This window comes from Pan troglodytes, chromosome 10 (assembly GCF_028858775.2).
Source record: "Pan troglodytes isolate AG18354 chromosome 10, NHGRI_mPanTro3-v2.0_pri, whole genome shotgun sequence".
NCBI classification, from domain to species: Eukaryota; Metazoa; Chordata; class Mammalia; order Primates; family Hominidae; genus Pan; species Pan troglodytes.
This window is the reverse complement of record NC_072408.2, coordinates 91219107-91243895: the sequence shown is the minus strand read 5'-3', so window position 1 is coordinate 91243895 and position 24789 is coordinate 91219107. Positions and strand designations below refer to the sequence as shown.

Genomic DNA, 24789 nt, shown 5'->3' with positions numbered 1-24789 from the left:
TCACCAATGTGGGCAGACATCCTCCAAACCACAGAGGTTCCAAATATAACAAAAAGGCAGAGGAAAGACTAATTTATTCATTTATTTTCTTTTTCTGAGACATCCAGCTTTTTCTGCTCTCCAACATCATAACCCCTGCTGAAGGTTCTTGGGCCTTTGGAGTTTAGGACTTACAACGAAAGATCCCTACTTCTCAGGCCTTTGGATTCAGATTTAATTACACCATTGGCTTTCCTGGTTTTCCAGCATAGAGAGACGAGATGGCAGGTCTTGAGATTTCTTGGCTTCTATAACCACATGAGCCAATGCTCATAATAAATATCAGTTTCTCTCTCTTTCTTGCTCTCCCTCTTCAATTTATAACAGCTCCCATTCGTTCTGTTTCTTTACAGAACCCTGAGTAATAAAAAAATCTTCTGGGGTGATGTTAATATTCTACATCTAAGAAGTTTGTAAAATATATCACTTAAGACTGTTTCTCCCAAGCTTTTGTAATTATAGGAATAGCTTGACTTATTTATTAAAAATACAGATTCCCATTTCTTTTTTTCAGAAGACCCTTACTTAATAGTTCTGGATTGCCATTCATCATTTTTATAACTCTAATGAAAAATTATTTCAATTTGAAAAATATTGAAAATTCTGCTTTAAGAAATACACAATACTTGCCTCTATGCTGTAAGCCTGGAAATTCTGTGGCCTCTACCAATTTTTGCCACAGGAATATATTTTGACCATTTTATTTACTTTATCACTAATATTCAAAGTAATTTTTCACAATAACATTCATGTTTTTAAAATATGTGGCTTTTCATGGTCTTCTTTTCAAAGTACTAGTCCCTAACTATAGAAAATTATAGTGTTAGGGAACAAATAATAAAGTATGATTTTTAGAAATATTTTGAAAATAGTCAAGAAGATTTATTTTCAAACGTTACTCTGCAATTACAAATACATTTTGATGTTATAAATTCCAGAATTTGTTAACAGCCACTTAATCATGTAGCCTTAATGCTTCTAAATATTTTTCCTTAACAGTAAAAAGTCAAAAATTAGTATTTCCCTATTAGTTAAGCATTGAATGATCAATTCTTTAAAAGGACCATTTTCTAAACTATAAATGAAATATGAGTATCAGTTAGACTGTTCTGGATTTTATTTTTAATTTATAACTTTTGAGCATCATGTGCGAGTGTTTAACAGAAAACATTTAGAATACAAACACTGTAAACAGGCCATTGCTTAATAAGGTAGATTTTCTGACAAGCTTGAAAATAAAGATTTTATTCTATTTCTCTTCCAAAAGTTTACCATTCTGTATTTGTGTGTGTGTGTGTGTGTGTGTTTGTACGTTCTGATGCAGACACACATGCACTAACAAAACTGATATTGTATGGATATTAATTGATTCTTTCTTCAGTTTGAATATACTTGACATCTGCTTATTTAAGAAAGAAAGGGGGAGAGAAGGGAATCACTTGGTTAAATTTGTCTGCACTGTAATGTATATGGTCTTCTGTTTTTCACCTTCACATTCAGGATTGCTCCAACATGTTTTGGTTGAACTTGCCTCAACCTCAAGACTGCAAGTGCCCTGTGACTTTTCATTCAGACACATGAAAGCTGGGAGTTGTCAGGATCACCTAGATATATGCATAGCTCTCACAAGCAACATTAAATGTTCAGGTGGGAGCAGTGGTTGGCTTATTTAATATTTTCCATCAAATATACATAAAAATAACCATTGTGGATGAAAGGCAGAATCAACCAGGCTATTACTGTAACTACAGGGAATTTAGTGTCGCTATTAGAAAAAAAGATAAATTTTATAAATACTGATATATTACAACAACCACGACAAACAGTGTTTCTGGAGCAAATGGAATGTTTCCTACATGTTTAGTTTCTGCTCTTCTGGTCTTTATAAGCATCTCATTCTTACACTGACATAATATATTTTATTCTATTTGGCTAATAAAATGTTACTAGCAAAAAGGCAAAACTTTCAATAAAACTACCTTTTTGTCATCAAAAATATCAAATAGCCAGTTGGATGATTTTGTTGTTGATTTTTATACCAATTATTCCATTCTCAAAAGCAGGAGTTTTGCAGAAGTTCAGATACACTTGTTTTACTTATTGTAATAGTTGAAAAGCGTTTATTAATGAAGGGAAGATTAAAAAGGAAATTATTCCTTCTCATTTTTAATTTGTTTATTCTTTGACCAATGAGTAAGTCTGTTAGTCTTCTACATACTTCATAGTTTACATAACTATGTTTTCACAAAATTAGAATCACCCACATTCCTTTTGAACACAGTTGTATGCAACGAAATAGGAACTAATTTTGAAGTAAAACAAATCTACTTTAAGAAAATTTATAAAAATATCAGTTCTCAATCTCTCAATACCTGATTACTTCTGTGTGAAAAGTAAACATGAAAGATAACTTGAGATTTTTTAAAATGGTGCTTATTTAGAGTATTTAGCAGTATAAATTTTTTAAAAAGCCTTTTCAAAAATTTTAAAGATGAAAGGAACAATCAAAGGGACAAAATCAAATCAATTTTTAATATTTGTATTTAAATAATCCCTGAATTATTTGTTGTTTTATCTTTCACCTTACTATCCATGTCTAGAAGTAAAATTAAGCTAGCTGTTCTGTACTTATATGAGTGCTTAATTATTCAACAGTGTTCTTTTCATCATTTTAACTTGCAATACTCACCTTCTTTCAGTTCCCATTAAAAATAATTGGCTAATGTGATATGATTGATAAAGGCAGACAACACTTTGAGTATCCTTGAGAATATATTATTGGATCCTGTGGATATGAATATCTTGAAGTTATTTAGGCTTCTTTGAATCCCTTTTCAATTGTTTTGGTTCAGCTTTCACTCTTCCCAACTCTGCTGGAATTTGTGTAGGTCATCTGGTTACACATGATTTATTATTATTATTTTTGTAAACAAATGCTACTCGACTTTTTTTATCTTTATGCTGCATTTTGTTGTTAAAATCTATCAAGATAACAAATGTATTGCTATTTCTTTCATTAATGAATTCCAAAAATGTTTTAAATATATTTGTAGAATTTTGAGATTTGCTTTTTTTTTTTTTTTAAAAAAAAGCCTATTTTATTTGTCTTTGTATTAGTCGTACTAATTCTTTATATGATTTTTTATTCTCCTACCTTGAAAACGTTCTGGAAAAAATTAACAAGGAATTTATTCTTAAGTTTTTATAAACAAATATTTCCATAAAGATGTTTTTAGTTTCCAGTGTGGAAATATTGCCCATTTTCACTCTTTAAAATAACCTTTGGTTGTTAAATTCAGCTTCATTGTTTAAACACAATTTACGTGACACTTTTATATTTATATCTCTAGTCCAGACATCTCTTCAAAGACTTATAAAAATCTCTACATAAACTTATCTCGGGTAACTTCTAGACATTTAAATCTCAACATGTCCATAATGAAATCCAATATTTACTCTTTCTTCCAATATTTACCGTCAATCATTAGTAACTTCAGTTTTTCCATTTCTCATATCAATAATCTTGGAATTATACTTGACTATTATGTTTTCTCTCATACTGCACCACACTCCAATCAATCAGGAAGCCTTCTTGCCTTCATACTTAAAATATATCCAGAAGTTGAACACTTCTCACCAATGCACACTGGTATCGGCCACATTAATCTCTCTCTCTCTCTCTTAAATTAAATTTATCCTTCTAATAGGTCTTCCTTTTTCTATCATTAGAAGACTAGCCATAGCATTCCTGTAAAATCACAAATTCAATTCTTACTTCTCTATTAAACGCTGTAAAGTCTTCTCATTTCTTCCAGTTCTCCTTATTCTTCCTCAAACAAAGTGTATTTTTGTCTTAGGGTTTGCGCTTCAGCTGTTGTCTGAACCTGGCATATTCTTCAACACGTTCACTTGGCTAATTGCCTTATATTCTGCAAATCTTCATGTGAATCTCATCTATTCAAAGAAGATTACCCTGACCATCCAATTTAATATTAAACCTCAAGTATCTCCACTTTCTACTAATCAGCATTCCTCATTCTCTTCATCTTTTTTCACCTTTTTTTCCAGTCCTTATCAGTACCTAACATAATATAAAATTTACTCACTTTTAATATTTATTGTTTATTCTCTGAATATTATCTGTTTATAGCTGTTTATTATCTGTGTCTTCCAGTATGATGAAAATTCTATGCGAATACATTTTAATGCACTAACGAAGATGTTTATGTTGTTAATAATGTTGCCAAAAGGCAACTTGATGTCTTTGTTTACTAATATATTAAAATACAGTCTGGTAGTAGTGAATTCTCATAAAATGTTGGTTGAATGAATAAACAAATAAATAAATGAGTAGTTTATTTGTCTGTATTTGAGTATTACACATGTTTTTAGGAGATTAATTCTTCTTGGACCAGCTATGTCCATGAGGTTTGTACAGAGGTAACGTCAAGGTCTCCTTCGAAGGAAACAAGAATTCTTTTTATAACAATGTGTATATATGTAAGTTAATTTCTAGTTTTTGTAACTAAAATATAAGCTCATAATTTAGGGGGATTGTCCTGTATTCTATTTCTTGCTCCATCTTACATAAATTGACTTTCTATGTGATTCATAATTTAGTCCTCCACACTCACTTCAAAGGGCATTCAAGGATGTTCTCACTTCCAGCTAACTCAATTTTATCCCGTTTTTCTGAATTGGATTTTTTTTTCCTGTCATGTTGTGTGATTCACTTAAGAGAAAAAATAAAATAAATAATAATAATAACAATATTAACTAACATTTAGAAGCAATAATAATAACAGCTAACATTCCAAAAATGCTTACTATGTGCTTTGCATAGTTCTAAGTGATATGTGTAGATATACAGATATATAGTAACTCATTTAATTTTCACAATTACACTATGAAATAAGTTATACACTAGGATAGATTTTATATTGAGACAATTAAGGCAAACATTTTAGGTAAATTTGTTTAAGTTTTAAAATATTCTAAGTGTTATAGATGAGATTTACAATTTAATGTCTCTGTGCTCTTGAATGTCATGCACAGAAATCCCATCTGTCTCATTTTATAACATGCACATCTTTGAATATTCCCTCTTTTAAGGACAGAAACCGAACAAGTAAAGAATTTTATTTTACCCAGGCTATGGTAATAGGCATAGCACCTCAGATCTGAAGAACAGAGTATCTTAGCAGGATGTTTTGCCTTACACGTTTATAAGGAGCGGTAGACAAGGTATAGTTGAGATGACTTAAATTTGGGATTGATTTTGCAACCAAGGAACGTCCCTGTGAGTCAACTAAACAAGAAATATTTATGTGTCTAGCTCGTTTAGAGGGAAAAAACAGTTCAGCTAATCATTCATCAGACAAAGAATGGGAAGTTAAAGGGTCTTTGCCTGTCTTTGTTAGGTTCAGAAAAAATGAGAAAGATATCTGTTCAGCCTTGTCACAGGAAAGCAGGGAGATATCCATGTGTCATGTCATATTCATTTATGACAACCATGAAAAAGAATGGGGAGTAAGTCTAAGTAGTCACATGAGGAAGGATAGTTCTTTGTGGTAAGCCATTTCCATAATAGGAAAGGTTGGGGGGATTTCTTAACCACTGCTGTTTTCAGGGCTCATGTGAAGTTCAACACTGTCAACTTTATGGACTTTCCATACCTCCACTTAACCTTCATTGCATTTGTCCAGTTTTCTTTTTGTATTATAGTTTGGGATTACAGATATCTCCTAATATTATTCAAACATTCCGAAAGAGAAGGTGAAAATTTTTTCTTGATTGTGCCACTTAAAACTGGAAGGTCTAAAAATAAATATTGTGTCTAACACCAAAGAAACATTTTAAAAAGCAGTGAAAGTATTTCCATAATACATATGTTACTTATTTCTGTTCTTTTATATACTGGTTTCTTTTTTTAGCACTTTTTAAAAATTTCCTGCAAACTTGTTCTCATAATGGCTCATGTAGAAATTTTATAATCATGTTAGTTGTAAGAATTGTGTTTTATTCTCTATAAGAATTCATTCATGAAGATAGCCTTACTATTCTGTTAAGCCTTATAGAATCAAAACAAAATTTAAAATTTCAGTTAGTTATATGAAAAATTTATTACTGGAGTGTATTTTCTTTAAACTATTACCAAAAATATTTGGTATTTAATTTATGTTTTACAAATTCACAATGTAATTTGAGTAAATATAATTATAAGCTATGAAGTGAAATACAGACCTATATGAATTGGTTGGGATTGTTCATTTGATTATTGTTGTGTAATATATTACAAACATATTAAATACGTGTTTTTCCATTATTTTGTATTATTTCAAAAAAAGCAACATTTTTGGTTTGGCTTCTTTATGGAATGTGTTATTTATCAGAATTCACAACTTGAACACTTAATTCATTATCTATAAGCTGCCAAGTGTGTGAATGAACTTCTATTCAGACAAGAAAAGTCCAAGAAGGACTCAAAAATAATTATAATAACTTTGTAAGGACATTATGAAGCCCCCACTGACCATGTACCTCCCTTAGAATTGAACTAAAGAATCTGTGTTTTGCTAAACGAATAATCATGGTATTAATTATTTTTCATAAAAAGCTTCCTTATTGTCATTAAAAATGTGATTTTATTTCAGCATGTATTTTATATATTTACTATACCATAAGTGAACAATAAATGTGAGGCCTTTTGTAATATTACTGACCACCCATTTATTTCCACCCCGAGGGAGCTAAGCTGGGGGGCAAAATTACAAGGTATTTACATGTGAAGTAATGTAAGAAATTGATACCATATCCTTTCATCTCTATGAGGCTTATATACACTTTCTTACTTTGTGGGAATAGATTATAGCAAATGACTAATATTTATTTTTAAAAATAAATGGCTACCAATTAAAGTGATCAATCAAGTATGAGTCTCCAACATTAAAAATTATATTACCCAGAAATTTGGAGAAGTCACAATAATTATGTCATTATTTGAATAGTGTTTCTAAATTCAGCGCCTCAAACTCAGTGGAAATAAGTAAAAATAAGAAAAAAATGAGCAGGGTTTAGTGGAAAGAAAAAGGAGATGATTAAACAGCTGGAAAATCAGGTTAGTGAGTACAAACTAAAGAAATTAGATTCCCCTGACTTAGACAAAAGACAGCTAAAGAGATCTAATAATAGTATGAAATGAAGTGGTGTGCATAATTTGGTAAAGGTGACCAACTGTTTTGCATTTGCATGAGTGGAGAACCACACAACTGAAATAAATTGCAATAGGAATGAGTCAGACTATCAATTAGAACCTGTAAGTGATTAGTTTAACCACTGTATTCAAGTTTATAAAATATTCTCCATAGAATTTCAAAGAAAGAGGTATATGGACCATTTTAGTCCATTTGGGCTACTCTTAACAAAATACCCTAAACGGTGTAACTCATAAAAAACAGAAATGTATTTTTCAGAATTCTGGAGGCTGAGAATTCCAAGATCAAGATACAACCAAGTCAGTGTTTGGTGAGGGCCCATTTCCTGGTTTACAGAGGGCATTTTCTCACTGTGTTCTTACACAAGGAAAGAGGCAAAGAACCTCCCTTGGGCCTATTTTATATGGGTAGTAAGCAACCATTCCTGAAGGTTTCACCCTCATGACACAATTCCCAAAATGTCCCACTTCCTAATACCTAATACCATCACCTTAGGGATTAAGATGTCAATATATGAATTTTGGAAGATATAGACATTCACACCACGGCATTCAAGGCCTTAACCCACCAAATTTATGTCCTCCTCACATGCAAAATACATTTGTGTCACCTCAATAGCTCCAAAAGTCTTAATTCATTCCATCATCAATTCAAAAGTCTAAAGTCCAGACTTTCATCTAAATATCATCTAAATCAGACATGGATGACACTCAAGGTCATCTCCCAGAATACCTCACCTCCTAATATCATTACTTTGAAAATTAACGTTTCAACCTATGAAGTTTGTGGAGACAAAATCATTCAGATCACAGCATGAAACTTTTAAAGATGATAGTCTATAATAATTAGTCATTTTGTCTTTCTATGTTTCCTCATGAATAATCAATATTAAAGTATATTTTTGTTATGATTCCAAGTTTTTGCTGCTATTTCATAATCATTAACTCATTTGAATTACAATAAAATCTATTAATTAGATGTGGCAAAAATCCATATCTCTTTTGTAGGTTAGAAGACAGATGCTCCAACTTCCCGGGATGCTCAGGAGTGTCAGCCTAGCTCCTGGGATTCTTGAAGCACTTGAAATCCTACTACATCATGCAAAATTGGATTTGGATTATTCAACTTCCAATTTTATTTTTTATTTTAATTTTATTTTTCCACATTGGCCAGTGCCTTGGAGAGCAATATAAATCAGTAAGTCTCTCCTGGCATTTTCCTGATCTCTGCTACATCATCTCAAAACCACAAAATTCAGATGTACAGAGTAACAAAACATTACTTGAAGTTGATATTAATATATAGAAAATAGAAAGTTCACATCACATTGTATCATATTAATGGTGAATAAAATAGAAGTTACTGACCCAAGGACTGATTTAATCTCTTCAAAAAATTCAGTGCAAAATACTTATGTGTTGTTTTGCTTAATAAAGCTTAACTTTATCAAGAAATCATCTGATAGTTTTATTTTGTAAAATAGTTTAGTAAATTTCGATTTAACAGTCAGGGTCTTGCTTCTATTGCACTAGGAAAGAGTTTATTAATTAAATCACAGTTACTAATGTTGATGGTAGAAAAAATTGAAAATGTGAAATTGTTTATAGGGAAAATGTTTTACATAAGGGTAAAGTTTATTATCCATGTAATTAGACTAAAAATAGAAAAAGAAACAATTTAAGGTGATTAATTAGTTTAAAGCTTGGAAAATGTACACTATTCATGTATAAAATACATACATATATACATATATGTATAAATTCATTATATATTTATGTATCTATATGTATGTTTTATATATATAACAAATTCATACATATATGTGTGTATATATATTGAATTTATATATATATAACAAATTCAGAAAAAATCTTTACCAAGCAATTTGCTGCTGTCAAAAGTCACCTAGTGGCTAAAAAATTAATTTATATTTTCCAAGTTTACTTAAAAATGTTCTAAAGTTGTCTTTGATGTCATTAGAATATTGAATGAAAATACCAAATATTAATAATTACAAACACTAAATGTTAATACATTTTGAAATTAAGCAAAAATTCTGTATCTGGAAAGAAATGTCTGCTCCAAGAAGGAAAATAGTTGGATTGGTTTGATTCTCTTCTTTGGGAAATCACATAAAAATATATGTTGAGATTTCATTTATTGATAAAGGAAAGAGCAGAAGAAATATATGCAGAAAAAAATAGAGTCAAATAGTTTTTAAAAAAAATAATAATGATGGCAGAATGTAGAAGAGACTTGTTTGTAAGATGACAGCTATTAGACTGATCAGAAAAATCACCTGACCAGCAACACCTGTTGGTTGAACTATATGAGACTTTATTTTTTTGCTGTTCCAAAAAAAACCCCCAAATATTAGCAATGTCATTTGGTCCAACTAACAGAATTTCTGATGGACCCTACATACATTATCTTCTTTGGATAGCCTGTTGTCCTTATTCCAGATAATTTTCTCTGTGAATCTGTGATCTTTGCAGGAATAGTGGATGCAAAATTTATGTCTGAGAAAACACTAAGGAACAGCTGTGTATTTTGAAAAGGAGGTAGGAAATTTATTTTGAAGATCTGTTTGCATAATTAACACACTTATTTCATGTATATTTCATGTTTTTTCAATGTGTCCTTGGGAAAGGGGTGCATTGTAAAAAGTAACTCCCTTTCTCCTTGGCCGTCACAGCTTAACTATGAAAGGAGGCCACTTGCCATAGCATATAGAAAAGACAAGTAGTAGGAATTGCTTAAAGTGTAGACTTCGGAGACAGGCAAACACAACTTCAGTTTCTTTTTCTTTTTTAATCCCATCACTCTACCCTTTCCCATCTTAAATAATAACACCATCAATCATACAAGCTAGATATCTATGGGTCATTCTTCGGTCCTCCATTTACCTTATGTTGTTTATCTATTTATTCAAGAATTTCTGGCAAAATTTAACTCTAAATTTAACTCTAAATCCATTAACATAATTCTATTGTGGCTACTATACTACTACACAGCACACACACATACACTCATACACATACACATGGAAATAACTACAAATGTAGAGTGCTTCCTAGACCAACCATCATGTATATGTGTGGGTGCGCATGTGCACATGCATGCAAGTGCATGTGTATGTGTGTATATATACACACCTATTCATATATATTTAATAATCACTGTAACCAAATAAAGTGGCTTTATTTTTCCTATTTAGAGTTGATGAAAATAATGCCCAGAGAGTTTATACATGGTACTCACCATCACATAGCTAATAAAGAATGTAACCAACATTTGAACCTAGGCAATTCTGCTGTAGTGTCAGAGAGTTTCTAACCACTAACCACCGAATGTTTCTTTTTCTTGACTCGTCATGTTACCTTCAACATACGTGTGTAAATAGGGATTAATCACAACACACTCCTTAATTCCTCTCTATACTACCACATATCAAATTCCTCATAGAGGCTACATTGAGAATTTAAAACTTAAATAGGATAATGCCAGCTAATCAGCAGGCAGATATGCAAGTTGAACCTTTTTAAATAGTCTGGTATAGAGATATAAGTGTCTAACAACCCACAGAATGACAAATGCAAGTGTTTCCAGTCTGGTAGTTTCTCACTTTGTGTAGGTGGTGACACTTCTATTTTGTCTTTATGATAAGACAGAGAAGCTATAAAACCCTGTACAATGGGAAGGATACTTCTGTGCTTCCTCCATAATACATGCTTGCATTTACTACAACCTTAAATAAATTATTGTGTTTAGCTATGTATCTTGACAATTTTCATTTATCTTCAAAACTGAAATCATGAAATGAGTAGTAAAATGATAACACTGGAATTGAAAAATGTACTCAGAATCTTCTCCCAATTTGGAGCCACCTACTTTACAGGCAGATATTGGTCAAGTGTTAAGGTATAAAATCATAATGAGAAATTATTTGGATCAGGATATCCTGTGAAAAGGGAAAATAAATAAATATATATATATATATATATATATATATGACAAAAAATTCTTAGATTTAGTTTTAATAATACTGTGTTGTATTACATTAAAGAGCCAACTGCTGTTTGGAAAGTCCTATCTTTTGTTGATAATGAAAAACCAAACAACAAACAAATAAGAAGATGGTGATTTATGAACTCTGTGATTTCTGAAAATTAATTGAATTTAAAGACATTTTGTAATGATATTCACAGAGCTATCAAACATATTCCTCAGAGAACTAGGCCTACAATATAATTTCTCTTTAGATTTTTGCCCCTTAAGTAAAAAACAAAGGTTAATTATCAAGCCATAGATCTGTCATTGGTGAAGGTGTATGAAAGATTTCCCTTTTCATAATTCTGCCTAAAAGTTGAATGATTGTGTGCATGGTATTTGGTCAATTAAAATATTCTAAGAGGCTGGGAAGTTGAAACTTCAGTTTCATATTTTTCAGATGAGCCATGGTCCCTACAAATACTAGATTGAATTGAACAAGGATCAAGAAAATTACAGTGTCAAAGAACCAACTTTACATTTGACAGATAAATTTGTACAGATAAATTTGCCGCCCTGCACTGGCACTAACTGAAATAAAGTGGCAGAAATTAACACTCATTCTTTTTTATTCTATTCATTTTTATTTCTATTTTTTGTTTACTTTTGTTTTCTCTTTCTTTTAACACTCATTCTTTATTCATATATTTCTGTAAGTCTTAGAAAATAAATGAAGAGTCAATGTCCCCATTTTAGGGGCTGTAGAACTTAGCTAAAACTCTGTTTCTAAGCCAAGAAGAAGAAGGCTGTTCACTTCCACTCTGATATTTTGGAGTATCAACAAAAGTTGATATGAATTTTTAAAAAATCTTTTGAAAGTTTATTAAAAGTAATTGAACTTGGAAACAATGGCTACGCTTTCTTAGACCCAAGAGATGAGAGGTGGGCAGTCTGAAGAATTGTTTAGACTGTGAAACCCTGAAAAGAGAGGGCTGGCTGGACCTTGCCCGCAAGTAAATAGAGGTGAGGCCAACTGTCAAACAGAATTTCAAGCCATGTTAGTAAAAACAATCCAGTTGTCAAGACAATAATTGATTCTTACTATTTTTGCTGGAGGGATCTTGTAACACCTATTAAGTAGATGCCATTAACAATACTTTATAGCCTTTAAAATATAATTGATAAATTTAACAGTAGAGTTCACAAGGATGACTCTGTTTTGTTTTGCCTTGCCCCTTATCCTCTCTGAATGTTCTTAGATACTGATGATGTGTTAAACAATTCAACTGGTGCAAGAGCTCAGTACAAACCAACTCCCAAACGTTTCCCGATGTTCACCAGTCATCTGTTTCACAGGTCACTTTCTCAAACATATCATCTCCTCCTGGAAGAGACAACCACTGCCTGAGGTCCAGTTTCTGAAACCCACCCCTAGGAAATACCACACATGATTTTTTCTCTCCTCAGGTGCTTTGTAATTTTGGATTTTGAATCATTTTTACTAGGTTTTTAAATTTTCTTTCTGAGATTTTCTCTATCTATGAGTGTCCTTTGCATTTACTTTTGTCAGTTATTCGTGGGTGCTACCAAATTAGAAACTGTTTAATGTCATTTCCTCAGCATGAAATCCTTTAATCATATTATCCATGACCAGGTAAATAATTTCCCTTTTCAGGTGCCTTTGTTGGCCAAGAAGATTTTTGGAAACATTTTTAAATGGAGGAACTAGATAGTCTAGGGTCCAGCATTATAACCCAGTACTTTTAGTTATCACAACTAATAAATGCCGCAAGTGTGACTATAGCTTGCGATGTTTTTGTACAATTTTCTTTCTTATTTTAGCCTCCGGGGATTTTTCTTATTCTCCTATAAGGATGTCGTTGCATAAACAAATGTCTGCTACATGTTTTCCAGAATTTTTAGGTGTTTTGTATCAGAAATTTCCTCAGAGTATCTACTTTGGCATATTAATAGAAAAGTAAGTCCAGGTAGTCCTCTGCTTTTTGCCAATATAATAAACAAAAATGCTGAGCTTTTAACTTCCTGAGAGAGAACATATGGCTCTGAAAGGATAAAAGACTACAAAAGTCAAAAACCTTGATAACACAAATATTCTTTACATTGGCCACAAATCTCATAAATCAACAAAGAGATAAATAAAAATATCTCACTGATGGAAAAAAATACTTGTCATTTATGTAAGATATGGATTTCTATAGCCAATAAACATAATTTTTATTTTTAAATGTGGTGCTATTTTTAACCTTTGAAATCTTTATAATCACTATATTTCCACTATGTAAATAAGAGTTTCATCATAAAGTAATATAAAGAAAAACAATACATCTCATTACACCTTTGTTTAGAAGACACTCTACAAAGAAATCGTTTATGTAAGCCAAGAATTTCTGTTCAACTATAAACACAAATTAAAATTATTAGAAAATTTCTATTAAGTTTCTTTAACATAAGATCTACATGAACAATTATTGAAATGTTACAACTCATATACTGCACGTTGTCAAATACCTTCTCCAAATACACATTGCTTATTTGAGCACAGGATTAAGTTGTCATCACTCTCTTCTGTTTGTGCCAAACTAACCGACGTTCTTCACTTGGGTTGTTTAGTCTCTGCTGGGGACGTCTATCATACTCTTAATAAAAATCTGTATTATTCACATATATTATATCACCAGGAATCTTTCTGAACTATTAGGGACCTAAATATTTTGTTCCTTAATTGCATTATGATTTATCATTTCTGCTTTACAAATGTGTAATTAAAAATTAAATGTATTCACACATCTCATCCTTCCTATTGGACTGTATATACCCTGATGATCAATATGAGTAATTTTTTCTTAATATCAATATTTTTTGATTGACTAACAGTTCTAAATTTTACAAATGTTCCAGCTCATAGAAAATGTAGATATTTCATAAAGTAAGCACAATATGACATCAAAGTTGCCAAACATTATAAACATTACACTATAAATTCATTTACAATATATCAACTCTTATTTTCACCTACTTCATTATCATACTTACTTCTTATCTTCACCCACAAGAGTATAAACTCCAAGAGACTAGTGATTATCTAATTTGTTCACTGATACAGGCTACATTTATAAATTTCAGCCAATCAAAATACCTTTTTCATACTTAAATTAGCTGCTCATAATATTCATTTGGAAAGTCACATCTCACTGACTCATAGTTCATGCTTTAATCAGGAAGGGTTTCAGTTCCTGATTCAAAGATACTGTTTTGAGAGCTAAAACTAGGCAAATGAATGTATCTCATTGACCTGGCCATGAGATTACTTCCAAAGATAGACTCCTGGCTTAAACTGGGCTGACTAGAAGTATTTAGTTTCAGTGTTGTCACTTTATGGAAGCAAATGGGTAAGCATAACTCCTCTTCTGCTGGATTAAAATTATGAAAATATGGCACAGAAACTTATTCAGCCATTGTGTTAATATAGCTACAAACCATCTTTCTAAAAATGGAGACAACACAGACAAAAGAAACAGCAAGTAAAGCAGAAGAAGTGTGTAATTTATTATACTAATACACCTCATGCATTACAAAATAACCTAAAACGCCATAATTATTGAAAAAATATATGACAGAGGAAATTAAACTTAGAAATATATAAGTAAAATTTAATTTCAATTAATTATTAAATATAAAGTATATATTTAAACAAGCATATGTTAACTTTCCCTTTAAAATGATTAAATATATTATTAGAAGTATGTTTACATATGTATAGAGATATAAAGATAGATGGGTTCAGAAAGTGCTCCCAATGCCAATAGAGCTTGCTTAACATCTGCAGTCCAGTTAAATAAGGAAATGATACAACCCCTTAATGTATCAAATTGGCTAAATATATCTATACTACTGAAAGTTCTCTTACTTGCTGACTCTGGAGAACTCTTTTTGCGCAATGGCTTATTCAATGGGAGATAATGTGGCAAATATATAAGAATAGGAATTCCAGTGAGACTACTGATTCACATCCTATATTAGTCTATAAATAATGTCTACATGACATTATTTATGTAATATTAATAATGTCTATGTGACATTCAATTATTTATTTAACTGTCCTTTGTCTACTTTCCTCCTAATTAAAATAGAAATAAATATACCTGCTCCTAAGACTATTTTGATTATTGTAAGATAATAAATAGAAAAGCTCAACCACATCCTCCAAGTACAGAAGGTCTCTAGTGTATGATGGTTTGACTTATGATATTTTGACTTCGATGGTTCTTAAGTGATACACATGCAGTAGAAACCATACTTTAAATTCTAAATTTTGATATTTTTCCTGGCTAGTGATATGCAATAAGATACTCTCTTGTGATGTTTGGTGGTGGCAACCAGCCATTATGTTTTTCATTTTCAGTATAGCATTTAATAAGTTACATGAGATACTGAACAATTTATTATAAAAAAGGTTTGTGTTATATGATTTTACCCAACTACAGGCTAATGTAAGGGTTTTAAGCACATTTAAGGTAGGCCAGGTTATACAATGATGTTCCATATGTCAGATGCATCAATCTCATTTTCAACCCGATAGTTTTTTTTTGTTTTTTTTGTTTTTTTTTAGACGGAGTCTCGCTCTGTCGCCCAGGCTGGAGTGCAGTGGCGCAATCTCGGCTCACTGCAAGCTCTGCCTCCCGGATTCACGCCATTCTCCTGCCTCAGCCTCCCGAGTAGCTGGGACTACAGGCGCCCGCCACTACGCCCGGCTAATTTTTTGTATTTTTAGTAGAGACGGGGTTTCACCGTGTTAGCCAGGATGGTCTCGATGTCCTGACCTCGTGATCCGCCCGCCTCGGCCTCCCAAAATGCTGACATTACAGGCGTGAGCCACCACGCCCAGCCCGCCCTGATAGTTTTAAACCCCTGACTGGTTTGTTGGAACATAATCCCATTGCAGGTCAAGGATCAGCTGCATTGACCATAATTGATAGTATTCCTATTTATACCTGATATTATACAATCTAACCCTTCACAAATAACAAAAGGATAGGTACATAAAGATAATAGTATTATATGCATTTTAAGCTGAAATTTAAATGTACTTTTCATAACAGACTAAAATTTATGATAATATTTGTGTTAAACCTGAAGAAAAATTTTGTATAGAAATCATGAGTTTAACTGTAAATGTAAATGTAACTGTAAATGTACTTCCATAGCATCTGAACAAAAAGTAAGTAATAATATTTCATAGCATTTTGGAGTGCCTTTTTTTTTCTTCCTTGAAATTCTATAGTTTCAGTGACTGTATAAGGATTGAGAGCATAGGCTCTGAAACTGGCTCCATCACACTAGCTGAGTGACCTTGGGTATGTTCCTTAAGCACTGCGTAGCTTAATTTTCTCATCCACAAAATGGTGATACTAATAGTAGCTACTTTATAGGGGTATTATGGGAATTACCTGAGTTAATACATGAAAGAAAAATGCTTAGCTTTTATTAAAGAGCATGCATGTTTTCTTAAATAAAATAGACAAGTAAAGCACTTTGTAGAAATAAATAGAACTAGAAAAAATATTTTAAAATTCATAAGGAACCAAAAAAGAGCCCGAATTGCCAAGGCAATTCTAAGCAAAAAGAACAAAGCTGGAGGCATCACTCTACTCGACTTCAAACTGTGCTACAGTGCTACGGTAACCAAAACAGCATGGTACTGGTATAAAAACAGGTACAAAGACCAAGGGAGCAGAATAGAGAGCCCAGGAATAAGGCTTCATGCCTACGACCATCTGATCTTCAACAAAGCTCTTGAAAAAAGCAATGGGGAAATGATGCCCTATTCAATAAATGGTGCTGGGATAACTGTCTAGCCTGGTGCAGAAAATTCAAACTGAACCTCTTCCTTACATCATATACAAAAATTAATTCAAGATGAATTAAATATTTAAATTTAAAATCCAAAACTATAAAAACCCTAGAAAAAAATCTAGGTGATACCATTCTGTACATAGGACTTGGCAAAGATTTCCTGATGAAGACACCACAACTAATTGCAACAAAAGCAAAAATTGACAAATGGGATCTAATTAAAGTAAAGAGTTTCTGTACAGCGAAACAAACTGTCAACAGTGAAAACAGACAACCTATAAAATGGGAGAAATTTTTTGCTAACTATGCATCTAACAAAGTTCTTATATCCAGTATCTTTAAGGAACTTAAACAAATTTACAAGAAAAAACAACAAACCACATCAAAAAGTGGGCAAACGATATAACTAGACACTTTTCAAAAGCCAAAAAGCATATGAAAGAAAGGTCAATATCACTGATCATTAGAGAAATGTAAATCAAATTACAATAAGATACCATCTCACACCAGTCAGAATGGCTATTATTGACAAGTTAAAAACAAACAAACAAACAAACAAAAACCAAAACACGTGCTGGTGAGGTTACAAAGAAAAAGGAGAACTTATACGCTGTTGGTGGTAGTGTAAATTAGTTCAATCATTGTGGAAAACAGTGTGATGATTCCTCAATGACCTGAAGAGAGAAACACCGTTTGACCCAGCAGTTCCATTACTAGGTATATACTCAAAGGAATATAAATCCTTTTATCATAAAGACACTTGCAAGCAAATGTTCACTGCAGCACTATTCACAATAGCAAAGACATGGAATCAACCTAAATTCCCGTCAATGGTAGACTGAATAAAGAAAACGTGGCACATATACACCATGAAATACTAAGCAACCATAAAAAGGAATGAGATTGTGTCCTTTGCAGGGACATGGATGGAGCTGGAGATCATTTTCGTTAGCAAATTAATGCAGGAACAGAAAACCAAATAGTGCATTTTCTCACTTGTAAGTGGGAGCTAAATTGTGAGAACACATGGACACAGAGGGAAACAACAGACACTGGGGCCCACTAGAGGGTGAAGGTTGGGAGGAGGGAGAGGAACAGGAAAAATAACTAATGGGTACTAGGCTTAATATTTGGGTGACAAAATAATTTGTAAAACAAACCCCCATGACACGAATTTACCTATATAAGAAACCTGCGCATCTACCCCTGAACCTAAAAGTTAATAAATAGAAATTAAAAAACATTCCTACTCTTGTTTCCGATGAAAATATTTCTACACTATAATTCCACATATTTTCTTGATAATATATCATGCCTTTGTATGAAATCTACTTTTTAATTTTATGCTAATGCCAAGAATAACTTTTTTAGGAGAATAAAGAAACATTTAAATTTGAGACAAAACTAAACTTCATTTTAAAATTAGAAATGAGGATATAATGCTGTGAATAAGGATATTTTACAAACACCATATGTCCACAGATGGACATGATATTGTTCAACAGTAAAGTGTTTTTTCCCTCTGTAAAATGTTCAGAGTTATTAGTATTAATAAATGTAACAAAGTATAAATCATTTTTAAAGCTCTAGTGTGCTGTTTTATATTGTTGTGTAACCTTCTGACCCATTTGAAATGAACATGTAGGGAATCCATTTTAATAGCTTCTTCCTGTAGGCTTGAGGGATTCTATAGCTAGCACAAGTACTAAACCAAAAATGTAGTTGGGTATTTCCACCCATTTAAAGATCTCTATGCCAGAAAGTTTTGTGTTGAGTTGGCATCTCCTAGGAATACAAGTGAATAAACAACACAGAAAGAGGTAAGAGAACAGAAATATTTGTTCAACACTCTGCATGTTGTAACAACGTGCAACATCATTTATGATATGTTACCTTAGCCAAAAATGACATGATGTTATAAATCACTAATTTCTCAATTTTGAAAAGGAAGTTGGAAATATGGGATAAGGTCATGTTCAGTTCAGGTCATGAAAACTAAAAATGTGCAGGTTGGACTTTGTATAATGTTTTACCAAATCCCAGAGGCAGTTCAATATCATAGTTATTACTATTATTTTCTTCTTAGAAAAGAAAGGAAATGAAAACATTTTTGCCCGATATTTGAGGCATTATAAAAGGGCCTGGAAAAGTTTTATTTTTATTTAATACTTATAAAATTCCAGCTTAGTCTTTATTTCATAAGCTAATATTTCAGCAAATAAATATGAATACCTGCTTTTTTTAACATTCCCCATTCTTGATAATGCATTTTTTTAACCTATATTGATTATTCTAAATTTATGCTTCCTGGACTTTATTTTAATCTTAAAGAATACTTCAAAACCATTATTGAAATAGACACATATATGTATATATATATTTATTAGTGTATATATATGAGTGTGTGTGTTTATATATGTGTATATATAAATATATCATTTTCAAAGGTAAGATAATATATGTAATAAGATCTGAGGGATCACATCAAACAGCTGTTTTGACTTGGAAGGACTGCTCTGCTAGAAGAATGAGAAATACATGTGTTTGCAAAGGTTGTCTCCTGTCATTGTGCCAATGGAACTTCTTTAACCCTCAATAAGACTTCTATTTCTCTCACTTGATCTAGGTAGAAAAAAGTCGCACAGAGAACCACAGGTCATAAGATGAATTACCCAATAGAAGAGACAAAAAATGTATCCGTGTGTGTTTCAGGGGGTGTTTAATTGCCTAGAACAGTCTCCCCGATTCTCCTAAGTTCAGCAGGTTAAGGATTGAGGTTGGCTCCCTGTTATGGTACCTGTTAAAACTAATCTATCACCTTTATGTTTTGTATTCCAGTAAACAGCAGCAAGCCTATTGAATAAGGTCACTGGACCTTTATTTCAAAACTTGTAATATATATTCAAGATAAAATTTGTCATATGGAATTCTTGGGGCACTTTTCATCCATTGACTCCACAAACATTTATTCCCTGTTTCTTATATGTAAACCTTTTAAGCAATAAAAATGGGGCGATAGAATTGACATCCCCTACCTACAATGGAACTGATAACTTAAGTGAAAGAGATGGATAAATTAAAAATGCAATAGAATGAAACAAGAGCCATTATGAATATATACAAAGAGTGTAACAGGAGAAAGTGTGGCCTAGATGCAGGAGTCAGACAGATGGAGATAAATATATCATCTTTATGACAACCACTAGGTTGGAAGACATAGCTTGCGAACACTGCATCAAAGAATTACACTTACCCACCCAGGTACACACATAGCTGGAAAACCACAAACTCCCTCTGTTGAGGTTACCCCTGCAAAATTTATATCGTGAAGAGACCCCTGAATCTAAAAAAGCAAAGGGCTAAGCTAAGCATGTCCAGCTCCTTTTTGTTAAATCTGAAATCAGAAATATCACTCACTCCTCTGCCCACAGAGAGAAATGGATACCTGGTGGGGAAGGAGCTTTGAAGTGTTATTCTAGTAAATTATTCCACACGGAAACTTGAAGAGCTATAATAAACAGCAGTTTACGAAGCGGTTTGACTCTAAGAATTAAATGACTGTAAGGTAGACCCTCTATGGGGATGCTCGAGCCTTACCTCCCTTCCACAAGTCTCATTACTCTAAGAACAAAGCAAAATCTAGGGAATCCTGGACTCTGATACCTTACCCTCACCAGAACACTTCCCAAATACAGCACAGGTTTATGTAGAATTTATAATCCTTATAATGCTCAATATTCTGGGACTTTTGACACATATTAAAAAAATACTGGCCACACAGAGCTTTGTATAATAATTGAGGATCTGCTATGTAACTTAAGAATAAAAGTAATGAACTGGAAAGTAATTCTTCTTATATAGTTTGATGAAGGAAATGCTTTATTTCGCTCACACTCCTAAATAAAGTGATTTAACTATATATTTAGTGATGTCCTCTTGAGGTTTATAAAAGCATATTTGAACCTAATAAATATTCTCTCTTTTTGTCTTCCCATCTCTTTCACCTTCATAGAATTACAACTAAGACAGAATTTTGAACGAGGCATCGTGTTACTCTACATTAATGAGCAAATGGGGAAAAAATTCAACCCTGTTGTCTCTTAATTTAGTTAACTCTACAGATATCCTGCATTTCTACTTTTAGAGCACATGTAAATAGAACTTGGTTTACAGTTTCATAAACTTACATAGCCTTAATGGTTTTATCTAGGAAAATCTCAGAAGAATCTCCCTCTGGCAGAGGCAGAGGGTCACAGCTATAGAGAGAGAGTTCTTTTCAGCTAAGTGGATGTCGTCTTGTTTTTTAAGAATTACAGACCTAGTTTTGCTGATTAACCTCACTTCTGTCGTTGCATCTCCAGTTTGGGAAGCAACTAGTCTTTCATGCCTTGAAAAAACCTCTCCTGGAACATTTAAATTAATAGCAGGGAAATTTGTTGTTCTTTAGTTGTTGGTTACCAGAGAGAGAGAGAGAAAGTTTGAATTTCATCTTCCGATAAAGCAATATCAAAGATCAATGTGGCATTATAGAAACATTAAATTGTTAATATGGGTTATGTGCTAAAGTTTGCAATCTCAAAACCAAATAATTGGTCAGCAAAATGATTATCTTCATTTTCTTCAAAATTAGAAAATACGAACTAATTACTTAAAGTATTGTTGACACACTGACAACTGTTAACTCCATGTGAGACGTTGCCTCAAATGCACCTCTTCATTTAAAAAAATACTAAGATAAGCAAGTTTGTTTAGGATTTATTCTTCCTTCTAACTTTACACTGTATTTTTAAGTTGTGAGTCATTGAGATTCTTGAACTTGTCAGTTTATATTTTCATCAAATTTTGAGAACTTTTGGCCAGTATTTCTTCAAATATTCTTTATGCTCACTCATTTCTTTTGAGTACTACAATTACATATGTTGCATATATTAGGCTGTTTGTTATTTGAAATTGTCATCACTTTCTGGTGCTCTGCTTTTATTCATTTTTTTAATCCTTTCTGTCTATGTTTCATTTTGGATGGTTTCTTTTACTATGTCTACATATCCAGTGTTGAGGGTATATTATATTTTATAATAGCTTACTCAAGTATAGTGAATGTCTGAAAAAGCAAACATTCTTAAAAACTTGCAAATTTACACTGAATGAATAATTCAATTTTAATACTTGATTTTTCTTGTCAAAATAATTGCTGACTATGTATATAGTAATATTTATTGAATAACTATGGGATATCTTTTTAACAATATTCAAAAATATTGAATGGTTATTATTGAGTGACTTATATGCCAGTTACTGTCTTTGGTACTTTCAAGTACACTACTGTGATCAGGTGATTTTCACAGCAAATTTGGAGGATAGTTGCCATTCTCATTTAACAGGAAAAAATGTTATCAGGGTTATGGCAAGTAAACTATCATAGCATTGGTAAACTGTAAAGCTAAAAGTAGACGCTTATTTACCTAGATATCTAAGTCCATGTTCTTTTTCCCATGAGTCATGACCTCTTCTAAGAATAAATAAAATTTTCTAAGAGTGGAAAGGTGAGGCATTCGTCTTTGAAAACTGACACCAAACATTATAAAATTAATTTATATCTAATAAATTAAAATATATTTTATAGCATAAGTTCTATAAATTAAAGCTTTTCAAATACTAGTCAGTTTTGGGACATGAAACAACATAACATTAAGAAACATTGTGTTAAAAATTCCAAATTAAAATGAAAATGCCATTTCCAAAGAAATCAATGGTCTCCACCAAATCCTGTGATTATAAAATGCAGAAATAAAAAGTTTTATTTTATGTTCTATGATTAATATCAGCAGATACTTCTATGTCTGAATTTATTTAGTGATACAAAATAAAGGAGTATTTTTTTAAAATCCAGTTTACATTAGCCTACACTCCATCTTTGAAGCACTAACACGATTATGCAGTTAACTGGTAACTAAACCTTTAAAATACTTTGATATTGTGTTGGTGTTACAGAAATTTGTACTTGTGTTCATTGGCTAATGGATTAGGCATTTTCTTTCAGAACTGCAACAGTTGGGATAAAGAAAGCTAGACTAACCTCTTTTTTCTAACTCTAGAAACCACAACTACATTGTGTAATTTTAAGCATACCTCAAGGAAAAAAAGTTGAATGATATCTTGAAATATATGTATCACCAGCAGATATATTTCTTACAATAATTATTTGCAGACCTAGGCTTACTTCTCTATTGAAAGAATAGTTTCCTTTGTTTTTTTTTCTCAAATGGCAAGTTTCATGTTTCCCAATTCTTGTGATAACCACTACAAACCAAAGCAGATTTTTGGACAAGCACATAGGGAATACATTCAAATTGGAGGTTCTTTCACATTTATTATTTCACACTTAATTTTACACAGTTAAAATATTTAGATCTTCCGGTACGCATTATTCACTGAGGATTTCATGGCATGCATCACATAAGTGGGAAAAAAACCAAAAATATTTTTTCAGGATTCCATAACTCTTCCTCTCAGTAATGAATTTTTACAAAGAAGAAAACCCCACCATTATTCTCTTATTTTCTCTAGGCCTTTTTTTCTAATATCTTTCATCACATTTCTTGTTTATATTTTGTCTTAGTTAGAAAATTAGAAAAAATTTCTGAAAGAAGCAATTTTTGTATTACTTTTGCTTGAAATTGGACACATTTATTATATAAAATGACACTTTATCCTAACTCAAGTGGCTTACCTGAGTACAAACCATGAATGAGAGACCCTTAGTATAAGATCTTGTTGAGATTTTGCTAACTCATCTATATCAGATGGGTAAAAAACAGAAACTAATTTACAGTTTATGCTCTAAAATGTGTGTTGAAGAGATGTATTCATTTTTCTCAAAACAATAGTTCACCATTTTTTATTCCCAGTATCAAGAAATGTTTGAAGATGGAGCAAATGTGGAATTGCCTAATCAAAGGATGAGAAACTTTTACTAGAACCTTATTCAGAGTGATTTCTCTTTCTCTGAGATTGGTTCTGTATTAGTCCATTTTCACACTGATATACAAAGCTACCTGAGACTGGGTAATTTATAAAGAAAAAGGGTTTAATTGACTCACATTTCAACAGGCTGTACAAGAAGCATGGCTTGGAAGGCCTCAGGAAACTTACAATCATGGCATCAGAAGGGCGAAGGGGAAACAAGCACATCTTCACATGGCAGCAGGAAAGAGAGAGAGAGAGAGATAGAGAAAATACAGGGGGAAGTGCTACACATTTTCAAAGTACCAGATCTCTTGAGAACTCTATGATGAGACAGCACTAGTGCTAAACCATTAGAAACTGCCCCCATAATCCAATTGCCTCTCAACAGGCCTTACCTCCAACACTCAGTATCACAATTCAGCATAAGATTTGGGTGTGGACACAGAGCCAGACTATATCAGGTTCCATTAAATGTTATTGGACACCAAGTGGCTATTTCAGTGCTAAGAGCACCGTTGCTTCTTAAACCAACATGTATCCTTATGTGACCCAAACTGAGCTAATCACATTAGCCACACATCCATGACTGTGATTATGATTGAGAGCTCGTAACTCTAATCAAATTAAGTCAATCATAAACCTTTCTTTGATTTTCCAATCTATAACAAAGAGCAGAGGAGTCCTTTTCTGTTGGTAGTTAATTTGA

At 32.2% G+C, this 24789-nt stretch overlaps 1 long non-coding RNA gene across 1 annotated transcript in view; it reads right to left on the bottom strand.

Moving 5' to 3' along the window:
• Positions 1–24566, bottom strand: part of LOC134807437 (uncharacterized) — a 63848-nt gene extending 39282 nt beyond the window's left edge. Inside the window, exons 1-2 of the long non-coding RNA XR_010147905.1 lie at positions 24479–24566; positions 24218–24308 (exon numbers count right to left, since the gene is read on the bottom strand). This is a non-coding gene — a long non-coding RNA (uncharacterized LOC134807437). The remainder of the gene's footprint in view (positions 1–24217; positions 24309–24478) is intronic.
• Positions 24567–24789: the final 223 nt, after the last annotated feature.